The sequence below is a fragment of the Neovison vison genome, chromosome 8, assembly GCF_020171115.1.
Source record: "Neovison vison isolate M4711 chromosome 8, ASM_NN_V1, whole genome shotgun sequence".
In the NCBI taxonomy this organism is placed as follows: Eukaryota; Metazoa; Chordata; class Mammalia; order Carnivora; family Mustelidae; genus Neogale; species Neogale vison.
The window spans coordinates 7327957-7354203 of NC_058098.1; the positions used below are offsets into that span (position 1 = coordinate 7327957).

General features: G+C 41.2%; 1 non-coding gene across 1 annotated transcript; it reads left to right on the plus strand.

Moving 5' to 3' along the window:
• The first annotated feature begins 23151 nt into the window (after positions 1–23151).
• Positions 23152–23258, plus strand: LOC122916635. The gene has a single exon (XR_006386261.1). It is a non-coding gene; the product is annotated as a U6 spliceosomal RNA (small nuclear RNA).
• Positions 23259–26247: the final 2989 nt, after the last annotated feature.

The window sequence follows — 26247 nt, forward strand, 5'->3', positions numbered from 1 at the left end:
CAAATAGATACACTAAAATCTCACTGAATTAGTTAAATTAGGAGGGAAACAAAGACAAATATGAATTAATCTAAATTTATGGTTCTTAGAACTTAGAAAAATGTTGACAGTTTTATAACTTTCAACAGCCTCTACTAATATTAATAAGAAAGTAGAATAAAGAAAGCTAAAATTTCAAGTGAAACTGAAAAGTTTTAGTACATTCCAGGAGTATAAAAACTGTTGCATTGGAAAGTTTATTAAAATTTACTTTTAGTTATTTATCTTATTTCATTACTAATTTCCTTTAAAACCCCCATTTTAAAAATTGTACAATGTTACGTTTTGCCACATAAGGCGTGAAATGTGGCAATTTTCAAAAGAATGAACTACAGATTTATTTATTTTTTTTTAAATATTTTATTTATTTATTTATTTATTTGAGAGATAGACAGTGAGAGAGAGCATGAGCAAGGAGAAGGTCAGAGAGCGAAGCAGACTCCCCATGGAGCTGGGAGCCCGATGTGGGACTCGATCCCGGGACTCCGGGATCATGACCTGAGCCTAAGGCAGTCGTCCAACCAACTGAGCCACCCAGGCGTCCCTGAACTACAGATTTAAATGGAATGCAGTAGAAATCTTGTGATTTGCCACGTCATGGATGGAATCAGCAAGTATTATGCTGAGCGAAATAAATCAGTCAGAGAAAGACTCATACTATATGATTTCATTCATATATGGAATTTAAGAAACAAATAAGACAAACATGGGGGAAGGGAAGGAAAAATAAAATAAGACGAAAACAGAGACTTAGACAAACCATAAGAGTCTCTTAACTCTAGGAAACAAACAGCGTTGCTGGAGGGGAAGTAGGTGGGTGAAGGGGTAACCGGGTGATGAGCATTAAGGAGGGCACTTGATGGAATGCGCACTAGGTGTCATATGTAACTGACGAATCTCTTAATTCTACCCTGAAACTAACAACACGCTATTTGTTAAGTCATTTGACTTTAAATTAAAAATTTTTAAAAATAGGGGCGCCTGGGTGGCTCAGTGGGTTAAGCCGCTGCCTTCGGCTCAGGTCATGATCTCAGGGTCCTGGGATCGAGTCCCGCATCGGGCTCTCTGCTCGGCAGGGAGCCTGCTTCCCTCTCTCTCTCTCTCTGCCTGCCTCTCCATCTACTTGTGATTTCTCTCTGTCAAATAAATAAATAAAAAAAGGGGCGCCTGGGTGGCTCAGTGGATTAAGCCGCTGCCTTCGGCTCAGGTCATGATCTCAGTGTCCTGGGATCGAGCCCCGCATCGGGCTCTTTGCTTGGCGGGAGCCTGCTTCTCTCTCTCTCTCTCTGCCTGACTCTCCACCTGCTTGTGATCTCTCTCTCTATCAAATAAATAAATAAAATCTTTAAAAAATAAATAAATAAATAAATAAAAATCTTAAAAAAAAAAAATATGGGATGCAGTATCATCTGCAAAATGCCTAGTAAGTGATCGATACCCACTAAATAAACCAAAGTACAGCCATGTATACCACACACAGTTGACCCTTGGACAACAAGGGGGTTAGAGGCACCAACCCTCTATGCAGTCAATAATCTGCATTTAACTTTTGATTGTCCCAAAACTTAGCTATGAATAGTCTACTGTTGACCGGAAGCTTTACTGATAACATAAACAGTAGATCAACACATATTTTGTATATTATGCATATTATATACAGCATTCTTAAAGCAAACTAGAGAAAAGAACGTTATTAAGAAAGTCATAAGGAAGAGGAAATACATCTACTGCATCGTTTTGTATTTATTGGAAAAAACATCTGCACATACCCATACAGTTCAAACCGTGTGGTTCGAGGGTCCGCTGTGTAGTACGTACAGTCAGTGCAGATGGTGGGGCTGTAGCATATGTCCTAGAGCATGTAGCAGTCCTATGTAACTACAGAACACTAACAACAGTGCAGCCAAAATGACGTCCTGAACAAACTCAGTAATAGTCCCTTGGCCTAACCTAAAGTGCAGTTTCTCTGTTTATGGTTTTACAATACCTGATAGAAAAAGTCAGTCAAAACTCCATCTTTTGATCTTAAACAAAAAAAAAAAAACAAAACCAAAAAACCCAAATACTTAGAGTGACGGATCATTTTTGTTACAGAACTGACAATTCGTTTATCCATCTGTAGCTAACCAAACAATAGAAAAAATTATTTCAAACGATGAATTAACTGGAAAATGTGAATATTATTTCTTTTTTCCTGAGCAATTATTACATGTCAGGAACCATTCTAATACTACAGAGGACTATTTCATTTAACCTACATGTCCCTATTAGAGAGCAGACACTATTACGAAGCCTATTTTATAGTCAAGGAAACTGACCTACAGAGAGCTTAAATCATTTGCCCAAATGCTACAACTAAAACATTGTGGAGCTGGGATTAGATTCTAAACAGAATTAATCCAAGTAAATTACTTACTTAATGTGTAAATCAGCTGAGAAGAGATGAAAACAGAAAATTAAGATGAGTTCAATAGAATCATTTAAGAGGACAGTCCAGACATTCTCGCCACAACCCTAGAGATCAGATTTCCTTGCTTCCAAAAATGATCAGGCCCTGAGACAAACCGAACAGCCTTAAATTCCACCCCCCCCAAAATAAAACAAGGTAGATATAATGCCAGTTGATTAATTTGAGAGAAAAGTCCAACTGTCAAAGGAATGATGAAGGCTTGGGTTGGCAAGATAAGAATATGTTTCCTTCGTTGCCACATAAAAATCAAGCTTCATGTAAAATCAAGTCATCACCAGAAGACATCTAAAGAATATGCCATGAAAACCTGCTCTCATATAGAATGGAATTACGCAAAGTCTGTTTGCTGAGTCCTTCACCATATTACATAGAAATTACAATAGTGCTGATGAAACAGCAACAAACAAGTATGGACCAAAAATGCTTTGGCATCAGCTAAGCTTCACTTGTAAATTCTGTAAGAACTGACCGAACTCCCACAGTATGCCAGAGACTGGGACCTCCACAGTGAATAGAACAGATCAGTTAGATCTGATAAAGAGCTAACCTGGTGCCCGACAAAGACGTAAGGAATTCCTTCCACACCACAGACTGTTTAACACCCCTTAAAAACCATTTATGTAAAAGACACTGCCATGAAATGTTTTGCAAATATCAATTTGTTTATCACAATCATCCCAGGAGGTAGTGTTAAAGAAAAAATTATTCATGCTACTTATTAAAAGGAGGAGGCGGACTTCTTTTTTTGGGGGAACTAGTGCACTGTGGTTTGGCAGCAGAGGAGAAAGATTAGGTTCAGTTTTGAATACAACAAGGGAAAATGGGGATTTATAGCCAGGGACCAGAGTGGGGAGGTGTAGTTGGCAGACGGAAAATTACTAAGGGGTTAGGGTAATTCTTGCTAAGTAACCTAACAGGTAAAGGCAAGCCAGGGTGATAAGATACTGAGATATTACCTGGGAGATGAAGAATTTGGTCAGATAGCAATGGAGATCATGTACCAAGGGAGGTAGAGCCTGGCTAAACTGACTTAGCAGGATTCTGGCCAAGGGTAGAGACGTAAGCTCAAGGTCAGGCAGTGGGCTCAGAGGAGCTCTACTAAAATTTAGTCAAGGACAGAATCTCCTTGGGATTATTATAATCCCTGTTTTACAAATGAGAAAACCAAAGTAAAATGTGGTTGAGTAATAGGTTACTATCATACATCCAGTAGACAATGGAGCCAGGAAATTACTATCAATGCTGCTTTAAGAATAGAACTGTTTATTTTCTTGGTTCCCTTCCCCCCCAACACACACACACACACACACACACACACACACACACATTATCTTCATATAAATGCATGAAGCTAATTTTAATTCAGATTTCCTCTGCTAGGCAGTACATAGGATGGGAACTGCCAACATTTCTCACAAATAAACTTTTACTCTATTTCCTCTGCTTGCTGACATTTTCTTTATTAAATAAAATAAATCAGGGACCTAATCTAAAATGAGTTGTCATGTTTTCTACCCTGTCCAACAATATGCCGATTTTCTAGTTAAAAAGGCTCTATTAGCTATATACAAGGATCTTTCCCCTGAGTTTTTTCTACGTAGCAATCTACTCAGATCAAAGATTTGCCTCCCTGAAATTCCTCGTAGCAGGGGTTCTCATCTATAGTTCTCATCTATAATATTTAGGTGGGAATCTACTGCATGGAAAGCTGTAACATTCCTAAAAATGGAGGTACACCTGCCTGGCCCTTGCCTTGTGGCTTCTACCCCTCCCCTCTCCCTGCCTGGAATGCACATGTCATAGGCTTCTGCAGCAACTCTGAGGTCATGAGTGGAGGCCACGTGGTTGAGAAAAACAAAGCCGAACTACATACCATGGAGCTACCATTTCATCTCGGATTTCTTCTTTAGCCCACTTAACTACGTGAGAAACATAAATGTTCACTTGGTTCACTCATTACAATAGAGTTCATGTCTCACGCACCAGAAAAGGAGCAGAAGTAATACACACACCAACTCTGGAAAGGAACTTATTGATGTGATTTTCTCATTCTTGGTGACCATCTCACTGTAACTACCTAGTGCTTACAGTAAATATTACCAATCGAGGAAATGTCACTCAATAAGGTGAGATGCATATTTTAAGCAATACCATGGAAAAAAGAAAAAAAGACGTTACTCAGCAATTGCTTTCCCTCTTGTTTCTATCTGTTTTTTCTAGCACGCCTCCTTTTCCTGGTTACTGTAGCCTCTGCGGGCTAGAGAAATAAAAGCTGCATTTTGAATTGAGGCCTCTGGTATCGACCAGTTACTTGGAACAATGGTGACCCTAGGAACATAAAAACGGAGGGTAAAGAATTCTGAAATATCCACGGAATGCAACGCAAATCACACACCCTCAATCTCAGATATGATCTGATCTGAATTCAAAGAACTTGAGCAGGCCCTTAAATTGACTCTTTATGAAAAGGACTGTGAGGTTTTCTTTTCTTTCTTTCTTTCTTTCTTTTTTTTTTTTTAAAGATTTTTATTTATTTATTTGACAGAGACAGAGATCACAAGGAGGCAGAGAGGCAGGCAGAGAGAGAGGGGAAGCAGGCTCCCTGCTCAGCAGGATGTGGGGCTCGATCCCAGGACCCTAATCATGACCTGAGTCGAAGGCAGAGTCTTAACCCACTGAGCCACCCAGGCACCCCTGGACTGTGAGGTTTTCAAAAGAGAACATATTCAAGTACATTCTCACTTTTCTGAAAGCCCACTCATAACTTTTCAAGCACCTTTGCCTCAAAACCCGCCACTTCCAAAAACGCAGTCTTCATCTGTAAGTGGTTTTGTCGCAATGATTAAGGAAAGAAGATCAGAGAATCCAATGGTCCAGATTATTTCAGGAGAGAGGTGGCATGAAAAATGATCCCTGGCATATAATTTCACTTTTGAGAAACAGAAAAGCTAGAGGGATAAAAAAAAAAAAAAAAAAATACAGACACTGAGGTCTCTGAACTGCCTTGGAAAGAGAAAAACAGTTTAGATCGCTCTGCTGCCATAACAAGTAGCAAGGTTTATTGTTTTGTTTGCAGACTGAGGTCTGCAGAAAATAAATATCTGTAGCAGAGGGAATCTAGAGATAATGAACATCCAGAAGTTCGACTACACCCTGAGGTATTTGGGGAATCGTCTAACTGACAGAGGAAAAAAGGAGATAAAGTAGCAGAGAAGAAAATCTTAGCAGTGGGGAAACAAAGAAGAGGTTACGAGAGAGAGAGAGCCTTGGATGGGGAAGGCACAGAACCCCAGCCCCAGTCAGGGGCCACATCTGCACGGGGCTGATTAAAGAACAGGGTTCACTTGAGTTCTGCCAGGTGGCCTCTAGCATCTGGAATGCTCATCAGCCAGAGAAATGCTCCAGTCCCAAGGTTACAGGCCCACAGAGTCCACCGGGCACCTCAGATCATTCTCTTCCATCAGCCGCATCCCCCTGCAGGGAGCACAGGAAGACCATCACCTCAGGGGAGGTTCCATTCACAGACATTTTCAGAAAATGCTTCTAAGTGAATGGTACAGAAGCATTGGTGGTACCAGAAAACTCAAGTCGAAAAGAAAAGAAAAAACTCAAGTCAGTCAAGTTCGTTTCTCTTCGCTTTTTATGAAGTATGTTTGCTCTACCAAATGATTTCTTTAGAAAATGAAGTGTTAGAGGGTTTTTTTTTGTTGTTGTTTTTAATTCATGTCTCAGACCCCAGATTATTTCTAATACCTTGGCAATTAACACGGAACATCTGGGTTATTTGGTGTCCTGGAAAGCAAAATTTTAATATTCCTAAGGTGAGGCTGAGTCATTGCAAAATGGCAAAGCGTCTGATGAATCAAGTACCTATTCAAATTGTCTTTATTCACTCACATATGAATTTATTGATTCCATGAATGTCAGTCTTGTCCCTACGTCCAAAGCATTCTTCTAGGCGCTGATGCATTCAGACAAGTGTACTAGACACAGATATTGCCTTCAGCATGTATATGACAGAAGGAGAAAACAAGCATATTTATAAGGACATGTGAAAAGTAGGTGAGGACTTCAAGGATATAAAATAATCTTGGAAACCAGTATGGGAACATTTTCAGCTATGAGATGAGGAAAAACTTCATAGACACAGTGTGTGAACTTGACCTTATGACTGTTTAGAATTAAGTTATGATGACCTAGGAGGGAGAGAGGGAACAGTCAGCTAAGGCATTATAACTGGAAAATGTGTTGTTCATGGAGAAAGGTAAGCATATGTCTGGAGAGCAGTACTCATCAGAAAGTGAAATCATGTCCTAGGATTGTCCTTCCTACTATCCAGTAATAGCTGTACTGCCGATTACGAAGTTTGCGTATCAACTCACTTTCACTGATGTAATCATTTTTTGTTAAATTGATTCATTTTCTTCCTTAACAACACTTTACATTGTACTTAAAAACATTACAAACAAGCAAAAAAAAAATCAAAAAATATCATTTGACACAAATAGAACATGGATATAAATAAAATTTAACTGAAAATAAAGCAAAATTTCTCCAGGCCTTGTTGGTTGCTTGAGGTCTGTTGTCAACATTAAAAATAGAGATTACTGAGAGTCAGGGAGGGATCAGTACATACTAGAACCAAACCAAGACTTACTTACTTACTTTCTTTCTTTTTTTAAGATTTTATTCATTTATTTGACAGACACACAGAGAGAGAGAGAACAAGCAGGGGAGCAGCAGAGGGAGAGAGAGAAGCAGGATCCCTGCAGAGCAGGAAGCCTGATATGGGGCTGGATCCCAGGACACCGGGATCACGACCCAAAGGCAGATGCCTAACCAACTGAGCCAGCCAGGTGCCCCCATACCAGGAGTTTCTGCTTGACACAATGTAGAAGGAACCAGAAGAAAAGAAAACCAACGTCTCATCATTGAATGCTACTTAGTGTTCCATCTGAGTTCCATAAAAACATAGCTTGCCCAAAGAAGTAAGTGGCATACTTTGGGAAAAATCAACCTACAGGAAGCCTTGGATTCAAAATACAGCTCTACAATAAAATAACAAACAATTCTCTGTGTTAAACTTTGTTGTAAAGATGTCTGTTTGTCTCTCTCCCCCCCTCCCCCCTCTCTCTCTGTACATGTGTATAAAATATATAATATATATATAGAATAATACATAGTATTATAAATATACCAATTATATATTATGTATGTCATATGAAAGAATATATAAATAATTGGGGTGCCTGAGTGGCTCAGTGGGTTAAGCCTCTGCTTTTTGCTCAGGTCGTGATCTCAGGGTCCTGGGATCGAGCCCCATGTCTGGCTCTCGGCTCAATGGAAAGCCTGCTTCTCCCTCTCTCTCTCTCTCTCTGCCTGCCTCTCTGCCTACTTGTGATCTCTCTATATATATATCAAATAAATAAATGAAATCTTTAAAAAAGAGAGTGAGGAAAAAGAAAAAAGCTTCCTGCTTAAAAAAAAAGAATATATAAATTGATATATAGAGAGAGAGAAAGAGAGAGAGAGAGTTAACCCTTGAACAACACAGGTTGGAACTGTACAGATCCACTAACATGTGATTTTTTTCAAAAAATACAATATAGCACTGTAACGTGTTTTCTCTTATGATTTTCTTAATTTTATTTTTCTAGCTTTAGTATAAGAATACAATATACAATACATTTAACATACAAAACAGGTGTTAATTGACTGTTTATGTTATCAGTAAGGCTTCCAGTTAATTTTTGGGAAAGTCAAGTTATATATGGATTTTTGACAATGCGGGGGAAGGCAAGGAAAGGGGAGGCTTAGCACCTTTAATCTCTGTGTCATTCAAGGATCAACTGTATATATAAAAAGAGAAAGTGACAGAGACAGAGAGTGATGTCTAAATGTACATTTACATTTATATCCTTTAATGTCAATAAATGCATATATACAGATACAGTAGACACAGTAGGTAGATCAATATATACATATAAAAAGAAAGACATAGAGAGAGAGAGACAGGTAGAAGAGATTTCTGCCTATTTATCTGTCACATAGAGAGATAAAGAGACTAGTATATTATATTATATTATATTGTATTGTATTATATATATATATAATATATTATATATTAGACCTGCATATAGTATTACAATCCTAAAAATAGAGTTAAGTGAAAGTTTGGGACCAAATCATGGAACATCAAACCTGACAGCACTAAAAGTACATATTTCAGAGAAACAAAGGCATATCGAAAAATGAGTATGTCAATAAACAGGATTGGATGCAAAATGTTAATTCCAAACTTACAAAATTCGATTTTAAGTGCTAATCAATATTCATGTCTATATACACAAGCATATATAAATGTGTTTCAATTTCAGAAATTTTTGAAATGGGTTTCATTTATTTGTGTTATCACACATCTTCGATAATGCTCTGCATCTTCCAGGCAAGAAGAGAACAATTCAATTAACCAGCTGCCATCTATAAACCTCATCAAGCAATAATTTTGTCCTTTTTGTGGGGGATGGTATTCCCCCAGAGATGTGACTGATCCCTTTTTTGTTTGGTAAAATGACTAACTATTTGAGTATTCCTGCAAAAGTACATAAATGACTGTTGCTTACAGTCAAGACTCAATTATCCATATGCAAATCATTTCCGATGTGTTCGTTATCCCAGTCTGCCATTATCCTTCTGCCAAGAAGAGTTTTCAAGGCCAATTTTCCCCACTGCTGATTGGGATATACTTAGAAAATTCACAGTGGTTTCAGCATGAGCCTCAGCAAACCATAATTAGGTGAGTCTGCTGAAACAAAACACAGCCAAACTAAATAATGCATTCCAAGACCAAGTCTTGACAACAGTAGATGCTGTAAACCTCGGAGCCGCCATGCATTGGCACAGACAACTGAAAACTACGTTTTATCTTCATTTTATACTTGAGCCTATGTGAAAATGGAGGAATCAAGTGCTTGATTCTCCCATCTGCCCTCTCACCCGAGGTACGCATTTAAAAAAGAGAGTTGAGAAAGCATTTGTATATCCAGAGGAAATGTCTCTGTGATGTTGAGTGATGTTGAGAAACCCAATTTGCCATTCTTTCTTTATCCTCTAACTGGAGAAATCATACCATTCTGACTTCCCTTTCTCCTCACCTCTTTCCCAGGGGACATAAAAGAGAAGAGGCATCCCACTTGATGATATAGGGTTACAGCTCACAAGTTAATCAGTAGTGGACTTGTCCAACTAACAAGTCTAACTAAAGGCAAACTGATAATGCCCTTAACTGGAAGAACACATTGTAGGCAACTGATAGCAATTTTCACTCTCCTGAGTATTTTCTGAGCATTCACTACTGAGCATTCACTACGTGCCAGGTACTTTGCTAAGCATTGGTAAAACAAATTGTTACATAACACAACCGTGTAAGGTAGGAACTGTAGGTATCCTTATTTGACAAGTGAGGAAACATAATCAAAAATATTAAGTCCCTTGTCCAAAGACACAGTGAGAAAGTAGCAGAGGCAAGGCATGAACCCTGGGACGCCTGACTCCAGAGCCTTGCTTCCCCCGCCTTCTTTTCCATTTCCAGATCCGCAACACGATAGCACAAAAGGATCCCAAGCCAGAAACGTTCACTATGATCAGTTCAAGTTAAACTTAATAGCTTAACATGCTCAACTGTGACTGAAGCCTCGAGTCCTCACAAAGGAGAGACAAAGAAGCTGGAAAATGTCTGGTGGCTGGAGGACAGTGAAATGAAGGCCAGAAGCCTAAAGGCCATGTCATCCCCACTGCGGATCTCTGTGTTGACTGTCTCAAGGCTGCTGCTTAATTTTGTTGTCTTTTCTAATCTATTTATTCAAAAAAGGTCATTTCAAACTCAATGTCTTCTTGATGGTGACATACTGATCTTTGTCAGAATTTCCAACTGGATTTACTAAAGCCTGAGAAGGTCAATGGCACTGAGTCACGGGTTCTGACCACCCTGCAGTGGAGACTCCTTGGCTCCCCTGCTCTTCGGTCTTTCGCTAATCACTCCCACTATCCATTTAACATTGTGGTTCATCGAACTAAATCCCTCGTGTCAGCCTGAAGGACTCAAAGATTCAACACTACGTCCCATCGGATGCCTACTATAATCAAGTTTTGATTAAGTACAATGCATTGGGCAAGTAGGAAATTATATTTTATATAAGAGGAATCTCAGGGATTAAATTTATTTTCAAAGAGGGCCAAAGTGTGGGCTAGGTGCTGTGTAAAGAAAGGCCAGAGAGAGAAGTGTTCTGTTCATGTGAAGATTCCAAGGTCCGGGGTATCTCTTGTGCATACATGTAGCCCTTTTACATCTTCTTCTCATCACTGAAAACTGACTGTCCTTTGAGGAAGCCGATGCTCTGCCTCTCTGAGTCCGAGTGTTTGGGTAAATCTGGCCCAGCCCTGGCTGCTGAAGAAGGGTGGTGTGTGAAAAAGGTGAAGCACATGACCCAACCCCAGCCAATCAGCACTGTCCATTCCATCAGTGCTACAGATGGGTTCCAAGAGGGGTGTATGACCTAAATGGGACAAGTGAGACTTATTTTAGGACTTTTTCTGGAATTTTTTAAAAATGGCAGCCAAGGAGGATGGTAGAGTGTAATCCTGGAGCAGCTGGGTAGCCATCTTGCCACCACAGAGAAAGAGAGTGCCCCAGAGAGAGAAGACGCCTAGACACACATGTACGCACACACACGTAGAAAAATTCCTAAGATGCTATTTGAGACCATAGATCTATCTGAAGTTGTGTCTACCCCAGGACCCCTTAAGTCCTAAGATAATGAATTTTCCTTTTTCTTCCTGGACTAGGTTAAGGACGAATTCAGTTCACTTATAAGCAGAAAAGTTCTGATTAATAACTCTAAGGACTAATTTTAGCTTTTATCTTTGTTAAGGCTACTTTTAAAATGAAGAGTTCTACTTTCTTCGCATAATAAATATAGATACCATAAGCTTTCCTTGCTAAGGTAGGGTCTTATGCAGAACATCAAATCTCAATCTTACAGGAGGAGGAGATTAGCTATAATAATTTTTGGCTCTAAAGCTACCCTGGAAATACGGGATTATAAAATAAGCAGCTGATATTCATTTATTTTCTTTTTTCCTCTAAAAAATCAAAGGAAGTATTAAAAAAACATTTAAATATACATCTATATGTAATTGACAAATGAATTTTCTGATTGGTAGAGACAATTTTATTAGTAGGTCTTGAAAACCTATCTTCTACTTCGGCCGAGCTAGCTTACACGTAACCTGATTGGTCATCTATACAGTATGCTTCCTTCCGTGCCCCAACTTCCTAAAAGTCAGAGTGGCAAGTGTCATATCTAGTTTGGTGAAAAAGAAATTGGAAGAAGGGGCGCCTGGGTGGCTCAGGACTCCCAGGGTCCTGAGATCGAGCCCCTCATCGGGCTCTCTGCTCGGCAGGGAGCCTGCTTCCTCCTCTCTCTCTGCTTCTCTGCCTACTTGTGATCTCTGTCTGTCAAATAAATAAATAAAATATTAAAAAAGAAAAAAAGAAAAGAAATTGGAAGAAGACATAGCACCAGCCAATCACCTAAGGTCCTAGAAAAGGCTCTGTCATTAGTTTTCTCACGTCCACCAAAGCAACCATTGAAAGCCAAATGATGGGGAAAACAAACAAACAAACAAAAAAAGAAACCAGCTGTCTGGGGTAATCACACAGCTGTTTGGTCCTACAAAGGTTACAGAGTCACAGACTGTCTAAGCCTCAGTGGCCACAGGGACCATCTAGCTCAAACTCATTCCACTTTGGCTCCCTACATCCCATTTTTCATTCATCAGCGGAGATATCGCAAATGAAATGAAAGAATGTAATAGAATAGAATAGACCAATACAGCAAAATCTTGAGATACCCTACTGAAACACCCCCAACACTTCCCCACTATGCTTAGAATGGCTCACATTCTGATTCACGCCCACCTGTTCTCTTCATCTGTCTAGACTCCCCTTCCTGCCTCAGTCTCTGATTTTTCTTTTTCTCACGTGAGTTCCTTCCAGATTCAGGCCTGTTTACTCTACTCTCGAATCTCTCTCACCCAGACAATTCCAATTCTTCCCACAATCTCAGTTTGCAGTTAATTTATTTAGAAATTTTCTTGGGCATTACTAAATAATTAAAACTTCTCATTCAAGTGTTAATCAGACACATTATATATATTCTTGACATCTCCCATAATCTTTCATTATATAGTTAATGTAGACATCTTTCAATGTTTGTTTGTCTGCTGGTCTTTGATCTACGAGGTCAGGGAACTTGCTTGCTTTACGACAAGCTGATGGTCCTGGCACAGAGCAGATATTCAACATGTGTCTTCAAAGAATTAGTAAAATAAATGGAAATGTCTGTAGAAGTGAAATAACTTGCCCTTGGAACCAAAAACCTTTTAGATGTTTTCACTTTATTTTTTTTTAAGATTTTATTGATTTATTTGACAGAGAGAGATCACAAATAGGCAGAGAGGCAGGCAGAGAGAGAGGAGGAAGCAGGCTCTCCCCAGCAGAGAGCCCGATGCGGGATTCGATCCCAGGAGGACCCCGAGATCATGACCCGAGCCAAAGGCAGAAGCCCAAACCACTGAGCCACCCAGGCGCCCCAATGTTTCCACATTTTTGATCCATAGATTGTAATGACTCTAGCATTTGTTCTTAGTGATCATGAGAGATGGGCATATATGTATAAGGCATGGATATTTATATGTTCTCTCAGTTCTTTTCAATTTCCTGCTAATTATATTAATGTGCAACCGTTAGCTGTACCAATATCATCTTATGAAATAAAATCTAAAGAAAACATAACTGAAAGTATCAGAATGTACCGTATGTCATAAGGTCAGTGTTTTCTCATACACTATTGTTTTATACAGAACAGACAGGTGTCTGTGCTACATATAACCATGCACATATACGTATACACACATGCAGATATACACATACATACGTGCACATCTAAACGCATATGCCTGGGTACAGTAAGTCACAGTGCAAAATGTATCTCTCATTATGAATTTTCTTGAAAATCCATAAATGAGTCTTTCAAATGATATGCCCTTTTAGCTTCTAATTCTTTTTTTTCTTTTAAGATTATTTGTTTATTTATTTGACAGAGAGAGAGATCACAAGTAGGCAGGGGGGGGGGAAGCAGGCTCCCCGCCGAGCAGAGAGCCCGATGCGGGGCTCGATCCTAGGACCCCGAGATCATGACCCGAGCCGAAGGCAGAGGCCCCAACCCATTGAGCCACACAGGCGCCCCTTAGCTTCTAATTCTTCAAAGCATTATTTTCTCTAGTCCACCACCACACTTAGTAACACAGTATTGGTATCTTGGGGTGCCTTGGTGGCTCAGTCAGTTGGGCATCTGACTTTGGCTCAGGTCAGGATCTCAGAGTCCTTGGATCAAGCCCCGTTTTGGAGTCCCACTCAGTGGGGAGTCGCTGCTCATCATTCCCTCTGGCCCTTCCCCCAGGGGGTGCGCTCTCTCGCTCTCTCTCAAATAAATAAATCTTTTTTTAAAAAAATGGGGATAAAAATACATTATATGTTTATAAAAATTTTTTTTTAAAAATTCACCGTTGGTATCCTATCTCGTATTTTTTGTCTTTTGTTACCCAGAATGGTAGAAGGAACTTGGGATTCACAGCCAATTCATATGCTTGGAGAAAAAGCATGCATTCTCACTGTCTGTAAGTACCTTTCAATATTACGAAACCTCAGCAAAATCTATATTTCAAAGCACATGTTCCCAAATCAATTCAAAGTCTTACAAGTTCTAAGTTTTCCAAAAGAAGGTATATAGACGCACAGGCATGCAGGAACACGTGCGCGCACGCGCACACACACACACACACACACACACACCCCTCTACGTGAATATTTCTTTTCCCTCAGTCCCTCAGGGAGTGGCTGCCCACAGAGAGACTAGTTCATAGCTCAACTGAAAAAACCATGGACCCGTAAATCCAGGAAGCAAGTATTTCTCAGGTGAGGTTTGAGGGAGCTCAACAAGGAATTATAAATGAAAGAAGAACAAAATCTCGTGCCTGAAAATCGGTTGGGGATCTGACTGCTATTTCCAGTGAGTCTTATGTCTCCGTGGGCTTTAAGAGACGGGTTCTAGAATCTGTTGGATATTAGCTAATCAATTTTAACTGGACCTTTAGTAGAGACCAACATATGTGGAAAGGAGAGAAAATTAGCCGTGGCAAAGAAGGCATTTTCTTTTTTTTTTTCTTTTTTTTTTTTTGATCTTTTTTTCCAATTTATTTATTTTCAGAAAAACAGTATTCATTATTTTTTCACCACACCCAGTGCTCCATGCAAGCTGTGCCCTCTATAATACCCACCACCTGGTACCCCAACCTCCCACCCCCCCGCCACTGCAAACCCCTCAGATTGTTTTTCAGAGTCCATAGGATCAAACTGCCTGAATTTAAATTCTAACTCTGACACGTCCCACAGGGGAGATCTTGAGCAAAGTCGTCAAGCTCACCCGGTCTCAGATCCCTCGTCTGTAAGAGGGACACTGCAAGCACCCTGCCAGAAGGACAAACGAGGGCATCCAGGGAAAATTATGAGCTGAGCAGCTGGCATGTAGAAGACGCTAGTGTGGATTCGCTACTATTGTTACTTCTGTTCTATTTATGATGACCGTTATTAACCCCGGGACCATCTTCCCCGACTAAAAGACAGCTCTCTCATTGGCCATTGTACCTGCATATTTCGAATTTAGGCGTCCGTTTCTTCAGGATGCTGGGAGACCTAAGATCCGATTTACTTAATTCGACACCAGCCGTGTTTTCTGAGGCTCTACTACACACCAGTCAATAGGCGAGGGTATTAGCGATACAGACGTGAGAAGACACGGTGCCTGTTTGCTTCAAGAGTCTCCTAAACACTGTTCTCTTCAAAAACTCCTGGGGTCATGGGTGCTGGTACCTACCGCGTCCACACTTTCTTCTCTTTCACAAAGACTGACTTGCAGTAAATACCACTGTAATGCGTTACCCACACAACAACAGTCTAATAATATTGATCAGTTCAAGAAGTAAACAGCTGCATTTTGAGCAAAGCTTTACTCACCGCAAAATGAAACATACTCTGTTATCAAAGCTTATCTCAAAATCAGTAAAGCCAAATGAACAAATGAACATTTCTAAGTGCTTTCATCAGATTTAAAAAAAAAAAAAAACCTGATCTTCGAATTAAATTTTAATAAGAAACAGGACATCTGAAGGTGATTTTGCCCATTATTTGATTTCACAGAAATAATTCAAGGTTCATTTCTACAACTAATTAAATTTTCTTTCGAGTACTTATTTAAAACTAAAACTTACACAGTTATTTTTCGGTGAGTCTGACTAAGGGTTTCAATACCATGGGGTCAGTCCACAACGTTGAAAGAATAAAAGTAACTGAGGATGGTAGAAAGCCTATAATTAAATACATCATTTGCTTCTAGAAGGATCAGAAATCAGTCTGTCTTCATTCTTTTATCAAATTGGAAAAGTCGAACCAGGAGGAAACGTGGTACGGTCTGCTCTGATGCAGAACACGATGCTCACATTTTAAATACTTGCCTCACTGCCTAGCCTGCCTGTGGTATAACTGGGCTGGGTGTTCTGGAAAGAGAGAATGGGAAGGCCAACATGTTGGAAACCCCAGCCCTATCCCAGACTCAAGAACTATTATCCCACCTTACCAATGACGCCGCTTGATAGATCAAAAGTGTTGCAAATAAAATGCGCAACGTGTTGAGGCCACCTTTTCACTTAACATGAGCCACTGCTGGGGCACCTGGGCGGCTCAGTCAGGTAAGCATCTGCCTTCCGCTCAGCTGATGTCCTGGGACAGAGCCCTGCATTGGGCTCCTTGCTCGGCAGGGAGCCTGCCTCTACCTCTCCTTCTGCTCCTCACTCATGCTCTCTCTCTCTCTCTCTTACTTACTCTCGATCTCAAATAAAGAAACAAAATCTTAAAAAAAAAAAAAAAAGATGATCCACTACTTTTGCCGTTACCATAGTTAGATTTTCTATATTCCTTAGCAAGGCTTGACCATTCTTGGGAGCAGCCAGTTGCTGGGGGGAGGGAGGAGGCAATCAATGAAGCCAGAAGTGCCCGCAGGGCAGGGGCTCAGGCCGACTTGAAAAGCCACCAGGATGCAGAAGTGTACGATCCTCCACACCAGGCTTTCCCCCACGTGGAAAAGCTCCCAGCCAGAAGAGATGAAGAACCCCTCCTATTTACAGCTAACCCCTTTCCCTCTGGCTCTCATCCTGGGTTCTCCACCCAAACTTCTCCCCAATTTTTTCCAACGCCACTGGAGCCAAAATGCCCATTGCTCTCCCCAGCTACAATTTACTGAATTTGCATGTGGCTTTTCTCCGGACCATCCTGGCATGAAGGGATGGGGGAAGGGCATCCCACAGCAGAGACAACAAGGAATGGGCCACACAGGCTGAGCTTAACCGGACCTTCCACCCGGCCAAAGCACTCTCTAGTCATCACGAGACCATAACGATTTCGCAGTCTCTCCTTTCCGTTTTGCTCATTTTCCTCTCAGTGTTTATATTCTCTTTAATCCCCTGACTTTTATTTCAGTCAATTAATGGGTAAAAATCCTTAAGCATATTTAATCTCATAATTACAAAATCTCAGAATTTACAAAATCTCTTGCCAAATAAGGGCTCTATTGAGAACCCGACGTGACGAGACCTGTTGTGAGGGAACCCATGTATTCAAACAACTACTTCTCACAGAACTCTCCTGGGTAGCCACTACTATTCCTCTCGTTGTATAGAACTGAATAAAGAGGCACAGAGAGGTTCAGTCACTCTCTCACGGTCACACAGCTAGTAAGCTCTGGTGCTGGGCTGCAAATGTAAGTGGGTTTGAATGTAAAACCCACACCCTTAAGTGCAACACTTACATTCCCTATATTAAATTCCTTAATTCAAACACAGAGGAAAATTCCAAACAGCATTGTCCATCAAACAGGAGGGAATCACATGGAAGGTAAGCCCTGGTAGTGCACAGACGACCAAAAATCCAAATTCATGCCAGGTAATGTCCAGACAGGTGGATCAGAGGCTGCCATGATCCCCTGCACTAATCACTGCCCCCACCCCCTTACTCCTCCGTGGGGAGAACATTTCCCATCCTCTCAATGGCTTATTCCCAATGGGCCCTGACAAGCCGCAGGGCCCCCTCTGACCTCACTGCCCCAGGATCACCAAGGACTCCTGTTAGGTCCTTTACGTTCTCCACCCCAGAGATTTTGGAATCGGATTTAAAAGACTCATGTGGGCTCTGAACTTGAAAAGCTGTGCACTGGTAGGTTGGGATGGCTTAGCTACAGAGACAGAGAACAAATTACACCTATACCAGCATCAGAAATAGATTCCATTTGAGGCTGGAAAGATAAAGAGAATAACTTCAGTTTTGAACTTTATAGTTTCTGGTTCCATTCTCTCAGTCTGTGTAGATTTCCTCCCCTGAGTTCTTCAGACATCCTGGTCCTCCCAACATAGTTACACACACACACACACACACACACCCCCAATGTGTGCAAATATATATATATATATATTTTTTTTTTTTTCCCTAAAACTTAATCAAGTTGCATTAGGTTTCTGTTACCTGGAACCAAAAACTACTGAGAACAAGAATCAAAGTTATCATAACAAAAATAGCAATGAAGCTTGTTGCTCAGTGGGATCTACTCAGCATAAATAAAATGCTACTATTTCTATACTGGCAATTCAGTCAACGAAGATAACACATAAAAAATCAAACACCCTAGGGGCGCCTGGGTGGCTCAGTGGGTTAAGCATCTGCCTTCGGCTCAGGTCATGATCTCGGGGTCCTGGGATCAAGCCCTGCATTGGGCTCTTTCCGCAGCGGGGAACCTGCTTCCCCCCTCTTTCTTTTCCTGCCTCTCTGCCTACTTGTGATCTCTATCAAATAAATAAATAAGATCTTTTTTAAAAAAAATCAAACACCTTATAATTTACTTTGGTACCTAAATTGGCCACATCTCTTAATGACCCACATTTCATAAAACAGACAAATTTTATGTTTTGCCTGTGCTCGTCCCCTGGGGCAGAGGTCTCTGTGTGGCTTCAGAGTCACAGATGAGGACTAGGAAGTGACACTGGATCTAACAGATCATGTAAAGAGTCATAAAAGTCATAAGTCAGCTATCTGAAATCAGGGATCCTTGATGGCCACAAGAGTCCTATGGCCCAATGCCCCGTGAGCCCCTGTGTGTATCTGGTCCCTAAGATGTGGCTCACAGGTCACAAAGGGCTATCTCAGGAGAGACGTGGTTTCCCCAGTGGAAAACCCAAAGTTCTTTTGGGAGCCTATGCTGCCTCTTCAGTTATTAATGGTTCAGATCTTTGACTGCATACTTACTTCCAGATCAGATAAGGTGCTCATAAAATGTGAGGTCACCAACCACAATGTGAAGGTAAGGACATAGTTCTCTGGCACCAGCCGGATGAAAGATGGATCATGCTACACTTTCGGAACTGCAGAAACTTCCCCAAGCTGCCTACCGACTCTGAGCATCAGGCTGATGGCAGGTCAATGAACAGAACCATCCCCCTTTCATGAGATTGCTGTAAAGAATTAATGTGGGGAAGCTTTGGAAGTTTCTGGAGAAGCCCCCAGCAGAGTAAGCGCTCATAAATGTGAGTCATTGTCACCACCTGCCTTGTTAGGAAGCCCCCGGCACACACAATTCTTCTTGGAGCTCTTAGATGCAGGTAGTGAAGAGTATCCCCCTCTTGCTGTTCTTCGACGTGTACCCGCTGACCTGTATTGCTTATGATTGACTGAACAGTTATAATCATGATTTTCTGTGATATAAACATTTAAGACCAAAGGCTTTCCTTTTCGAGCTCCATCCTATTTCTTACCCCAAGTCCTAGATCCCTAGCCATCTGAGTCTCGTACTACTAAGAAATTCTGGAAGATGTGAAACTAAATGGGCTTTCTTGTGTCTCCTTCTGAAAATGCCTCTGGCCATCAAAGTTACTGATGGACCATTGTTGACTTCTTAAGTAAGTGTTATCTGATTAGAAAAACATGCTGACTTTATGGAGTGTAATGTCTGAGACCTGAAAGCAGGAAGTCGAAAACCACTTAGCTGTCTAAGAGACAATATTAATCCTTGGTTTGGGTTGCCCTTGGGACCTAAAAACTGACCTTAGGGCAGGAACTCCCAGAGCAGAGAAAAATACATAATTTTAGAGACTGTATCCTCCAAATGCTGTTGACCATGTTTAAACTTTACATGACAAAACAGCTTTCCCATTTCCCTGGGTCATTCATTCATGTCTTGTGGTTAATATTTGCATAGTTTCCACTGTTACTCTGAAAACCAGGTGTGAGGTCATGTGGCAGGTACACAGTGACATTTTGCTGCTTTAATCTCCAGCACATTCCCTCATTAATGTCAAATGTTTGGTCTGGGAGAGAACATTTTCCAAAGGAAACCAGTGATGATCATTTCAGAGATCTATTCTGAAGCTCATTTGTTTTATCTCTTTTGAATTAACTATTTGCTTTCTCTTCCCATACTGTTTCAAAACATAATTTCTTTCTTGGGTTTGGCACAGTAGAATATGCATTCTCCATCTGAACACTCCACTGTTGAGAGGCTACATAACTATGATTACTAGCTCTATTCCTATCATCCAGTGTTCATCTGCCTGCAGCTGTTTGATCACAGACGGCCTTCTGCAAGGTAGGAAACTCAGCAGGGGAAAAGACAGACCAGTGGAAGCATTGTAGAGCTCCAGGGGAAGAATTCTGTACCTGAAAAAGCAAATGACCCAGTGACTTAACTTATCCTATCTCTCAACCCCATTTCTATGTGGACATTAACAGGAAATAACTAAGTTCTCCTTCCATTCAGAGCAGCTTAGGTTTATGCAGAAAATGAACAAATGAAGAGCTACATCCAAGAACCGGAATAAGTTATGACCCTTACTAAGGTACATCTTGAAAAAAATTTAGTAGGTTTGATGTCTTGTGGGATTAAACAGAGTAAATCCAACATGCCACTCAGAGGACTCCCTGAAGGTCAGAATTTAGGGTTGGTGACTAGCTCTAGGGGAAACGGGAGCTAGAAGCTAGAACTCAAGCTTGCCTGGAAATGTTAAAGAGGAATCAAAATTTTACCTCAAACATGGAGAAAATGAAAAACAGGTACCAAACATGATCACCACTAGCTTTACTGGTCTTGCTATGGGACCTATGGGCCGAGACTTTTGGCTTTACCCATGGACCACTGATTATTTCATGGTCATTGTCAAGTGTCTGCAGTACCAAGCCTACAATCTTTTCTCCCCTTCATTACGAATGTCTCAGAAAAGAAAGTAAAGTGTCTTATCAAATCTTGAAAATACACCAATGATGAATCAACTGGCAAATCTGTGAGTGACATTCACTAGTAGGAGAATCCTTATCTATGAAATGCTTTCAGCAGAGTATACCTAGTCTGCTTGCGGCTGTTAGTGGCAAACAGATCCAGACTCTATGGAACTATGGGGCATGGTTTCCTAAAAAATGCTGAATGAGCTGTGTAGCTATCAGAGTATAAAGTGGAGATGTTTATGAAAGTTATGTACCAGCATACATTTCTTAGACACCTTGCATGTTAAATGTAGCTGGCACATGGCCAAATACAGCAAGAAAGGACCTGGGGAGCAACGCTGACAGTCCTTGGCTTCTCTTGCTTCACCTACACTTCACGACCACTTGTATCCTCAAAGTAACCAAGAAAGCCTGATACTGAGGAAGGCCTTAGTTTCTGTGTTCACTTAATTCAATCAGTAACTCTATATGCAAGACAATAATGCAGTATTTAATAGTATAAATATCATTACTGCACTTTAATTAGTTATTTTACATTAAAAACTCAGAGTGAAATACAGATTCAAATTATTATTAGAATTGAATATATACTAAAATACCATTTATTAGAAGCTACACATGCACACACACACTCTTATAAATACTTAGGAAATATCGAGCTAGTATAAGTAGTGGCTATTACAGATTAAAATCAAGTGCAGGAGATTTAAGAGTCTTCCTCTTCCTTTTTATGTTTTTCAAGTATAATCATGTATTATCAAAATAAAAATATAATATAGACATATCTAAAGTAAAAGTATTTTATATGCAAAACTATGGCTTTGAAGAGCACACCATATTCACATATTAGAAAATGTAGCTCTAGGGGTGCCTGGGTGGCTCAGTCAGTTAAGGGTTCAACTCTTGATTTCAACTAGGGTCATGATCTTGGGATCACGAAATCGAGCCCCTAGTCTGGCTCTATTCTCAGCATGGAGTCTACTTGAGATTCTCTCTCTTCTTCTCCCTCTGCCCCTTCCCCTGCTCACTCACTCTCTGAATAAATAAATTAGTTTAAAAAAGGAAGAAAGAAAGGGAGAGAGAGAGAGAAAGAAAGAAGTGGTAGCTCTAGTCTCCTATGATCCTCATCATCCAATTTATTTTTGTTTTTTGCCTTGCATACCCTACAGTAGCAAGTCAATCCTGGGTTATACAGATAAACAGATCCAAATGCCAAATATTTTTCAATTTCCTTTCAAACTTTAGTCTTCAGCTGACTCATTCAAAAGCATAAGAATGAAGTAGTAATCATATTTGTTTCAAAGTTGAAAATTAAGAATATCTAATAAATGCCACTGTTGTAAAAATAAATCTAAAAGTGAGACAAGGTATTACAGCCCAGCAATTCCGTTCTTACATGTGTGCCCTGCAGAAGCTCTCACGCATTTGCCCAAGGAGATGTGCACCACACTGCACCAATCTTCGTGCGAAAGAAAGACTGTAAACAACATATATATACATCAATTGACAGAAGGATAAATTCATCGGGATATATTCCTACAACCGTATTACTGCACAATGATTAAATAAATGAAGTAGGGATGATTTCTCAGCCCGAATAAGTCTCCAAAAAAGAGTTGAGTGAATAGGGGAAATGACCAGAGAATGCTGTGGAAAGATAGATTTAGCAAAATATTACTTTCCTCGCTTAAAAACAAAAATATGATACATTTTAAATATTGGCCTGTGGGCCATACATCTATGTTAAAATACTGAAATCAGAGATGTAGAAAATACACAGCAGCTTCCGAACAGCATTAACCGGAGGTGGGAAAAAGACTCAGGGAGGGGAGCGATAGGAGGGAGGCAATTGCATCTGTAGTGTTTTGCTTCTTTAAAAAATTAACTTTTAAAAACTTAATATTTATTATATCTGGGTAACACATAGGTGTTGATTATACTATTATCTGTATCTTTCTCCGCTTTTGAGCTATTTCACATCTCCAATGATATAAAAATGATACTTTATATAATATATATATGTAAAATGTATCTCCAAGGATATGCATATGTTTATATATTATAAAACATTACTATGTTGCAAATGTTCATATATTTGTACATATACAATATAGGGATACTTACGAAAGATACTTTACATATAAAATATATAAAAATATATAATGCATTAAATAAATATATATAATTCAAAATTGGAAAATTACAGTGCTCACTTCAGTAGCGATCTACTACAATTAGAGAAATACAGAGAAGATTAGCATGGACCCCTGAGCAAAAGATGACACACAAACTCGAGAAGCATTCCAAATCTGTGAGTATACTTATCGGGATGAGCACTGAGCGATACAGAGAATTGTTGAATCACTATGTTATACACCTGAAACTAATATAGCACTGTATGTTAATTATACTGGAGTTAAAAAAAAATTTAAAAAGAGAGAGAAAATGACAGAGTACAGTACACAACATAGGTTACAATCGAGTGAGAAACAACAGGAAACACTCCCAAAATTGATATAATAGCCTTCTGATAGATGTTATACCTTTCCTTGTTATCGCCTGTCCTTACAGCCAGTAGCTAATGATACATAAATATGGTGAGGGCCGAGCTGCAGGTTTTCCAAACTAATGATGCATTTACAGAAAAGTTCACATAGATGAATGAGATGATAGGTTAATTCTGAGCTCTGCCCAGCAGCAGCTGCAGGAACAAGGAAGACCTGACATTGATCCTGTGCTCCCTATGCACCAGCCTGTTCTAAGTGCCCTGCCTATTTAAGGTCATTCACTCCTTACAAAGCTGCAGGAGTTAGGTATTATTACTGTGCCCATTTCCCAGATGAGGGAGTGTATCATAAAGAACACAAGCAATCTGCTATATCACACACCCAGAGAGCACCAAGGCAGCATCGGAACCAGGCACTCTGGCTCTAAAGTCTAGATTCCTAGCTAAAGAGTTCATTGAGTAGCGTCACTCACTTCCATCGGTGTTTCCAAACTATCTTATGCAAGGTTTAAAAATAAAATACAGGGAGTGCCCAGCTGGCTCAGTCGGAAAAGCAAAGCAACTCTTATATCGGTTTTATGTCTCAGCCCCACCACGGGTATAGAGATTGCTTAAAAATAAAATCTTAAAACAAAAAATAAAATACAGCGCGTTTTCACAGTACCCCTGAAGCAGCCCTGAAGAAGAGAAAACCATTACAACTCAAGGCAGGAATCTTTGATATCGGGGAGCTGTAATCCTTGAGACCTTCTTGAACCCTGTTTTCTAGAACAGCAATTAGCACGGAGCACACCGTGCCCCCCACCCCTCCAACAACGACTTGTAGAGCATCGGGATGTGTCTGTGCTTGAACCCGGCCTAGCCATGTTCCACAAAGAAAAAGCTGGGGCGCACCGGGTGGCTTTAAGCCAAGGCACCGGCAGCCGGCTGACCGGCTGGCCGAGGCCAGCACTGCCCGTAACTCGCAGGTGCTCACCAGGTACTGGGCTCGCTCCCTCCAACCGCAGGGCTGGGTCCTCCAAGTTCGGTTCCAGCCTCCTGCAGCAGCCCAGCCGCCGGACCAGGCCCAGGGCAGGGGTCCGCAGCCCCTCCCAGACCTGTTCACTTGTGGGAGAGCTGCGTCTAGAGCGGCCTGGGAGGTCATGGACCCGCCGTGACCTCCGCCGACCGCCGGCGCCGCGCATTGGAGGCTCCTGGCCCCGCCCCGTCCGTGGGGCGCGCGCCTGCGGGATTCCGCCCTTGCAGCTCTTTTCAAGGTCGCGGCCTGGAACGAGCAGCGTGGTGTTGAGGCCCTCTGGACAGTGGGCATGGCTGGGCCCGGTGCAGGCCTCTTTCACCTTTCAGATGCTGGAGGGCAGCGTGCAGCTGAGATCTCCTGGTCTCCGGCCCGAGACAAGCCTCTCCTGCGCGTTTCCTGGCGGCGCATCTGGAGCGGCTGCTCTGCCGTCCGCCTCGCCTTGCGGTGACCGGGTGCGCGGCTGGCTTCGGACGTCACCCCACTCCCGCTGTTGGAACCCACATTAGGCTAGGCCGGGTGGAGCAGATCCCCCCGGGGTGGGGGGTGGGAAGGATGGCCGGTACTCTCTTAACGGGTAAGCAGAGCTCTGGTGTCATCTTCTGAAGACTGCCCACTGCGATGCTCTTTCCTCTTTTCCCTAGCTCGATCGTGGCCTCCTTGCCACGTGCCTCAGCTGTGGAAAAGAGGAGTTATCACAGCACGTTTTTTCAGTGACATGATACATGGGGAGGTGTTCGGGTAGTGTAGCCTGTGTCCTATGCCTCGGCCAGGTTGTCCAGGCCGGTCCCAGTCCCTACTGATGGCCCCAGCACAGTACTCACGATGACTCTTTCTCTTTCAATAGTTGCATAATTTTGACCAGGCGTTATTAGGGCATCGTATGTATCCCATGTTGTATTTACTTTTGGAACAGATATCAACCTCCAGTCCAGGTTGAGAGGGCTGGGTGTCATAGTCCCATGGCTCAAATTCTGGCCGTGACCTAGGAACCTGCCAGGTATTTCGTGCATAAGGACAGACATGTAAGTATAACAGATTTTCAACATGTGGGACTCCTTTCTGTGACACTCACAAGTACTACAAATCACTGATACCAGTCCTCAAAGAACAAGCATTTTCTACAGAGCAGAACCCAAACTGCATCTGTCTCATAGAATATATACGTTAGGACATTTTATTTTCTTTTAACACCCTTGAACATTATTTGTCACCACCAAAAAATTGGTGACCTCGGTTTCTCTTGGTTGATTGGAAAAATTAGAAGCCATGCCTAGATTCTCCTGCTTTTCTGATAGATTTCTTGTGGCTCTTCCTAAGGCACGGCTAAGATCCAGATGACCTTTCTCCTAGCCCTGGGCTTCCACAGACCATACTTGTAAGAAATCAAAAGCAGAGGAGAAAATGTAACTTGACAGTCTCTCCGTGCAGAATGTCGAGAGGTACTCGGAGCTGCTCTTCAACTGTTAAAGGCTTCAGGATTCCAAATGGCCAGATCTGTACAAGGTACTCTCATGCAGTACTTAGCTTGCCATGGTCCTTTGGGTCAAAGGAAGTTTCCAGAGAAAGATCAACAAAGTCAGTGCCTTCATGCCAAGATTCAAGAGACCAGAGCGAACATAACCATCTGTACTTCTTTATTGAACTGGGGGAAGTGGCAGAAGGAGAGACTGGTAGCTACATCTGTTCTCTAGAATTTATTAAGCTCGTGTACACATAGAGAGTCGTGAAGTTAATTTTTTTCTTGTGACTGACACATGCTATAATGATATCCTACACTC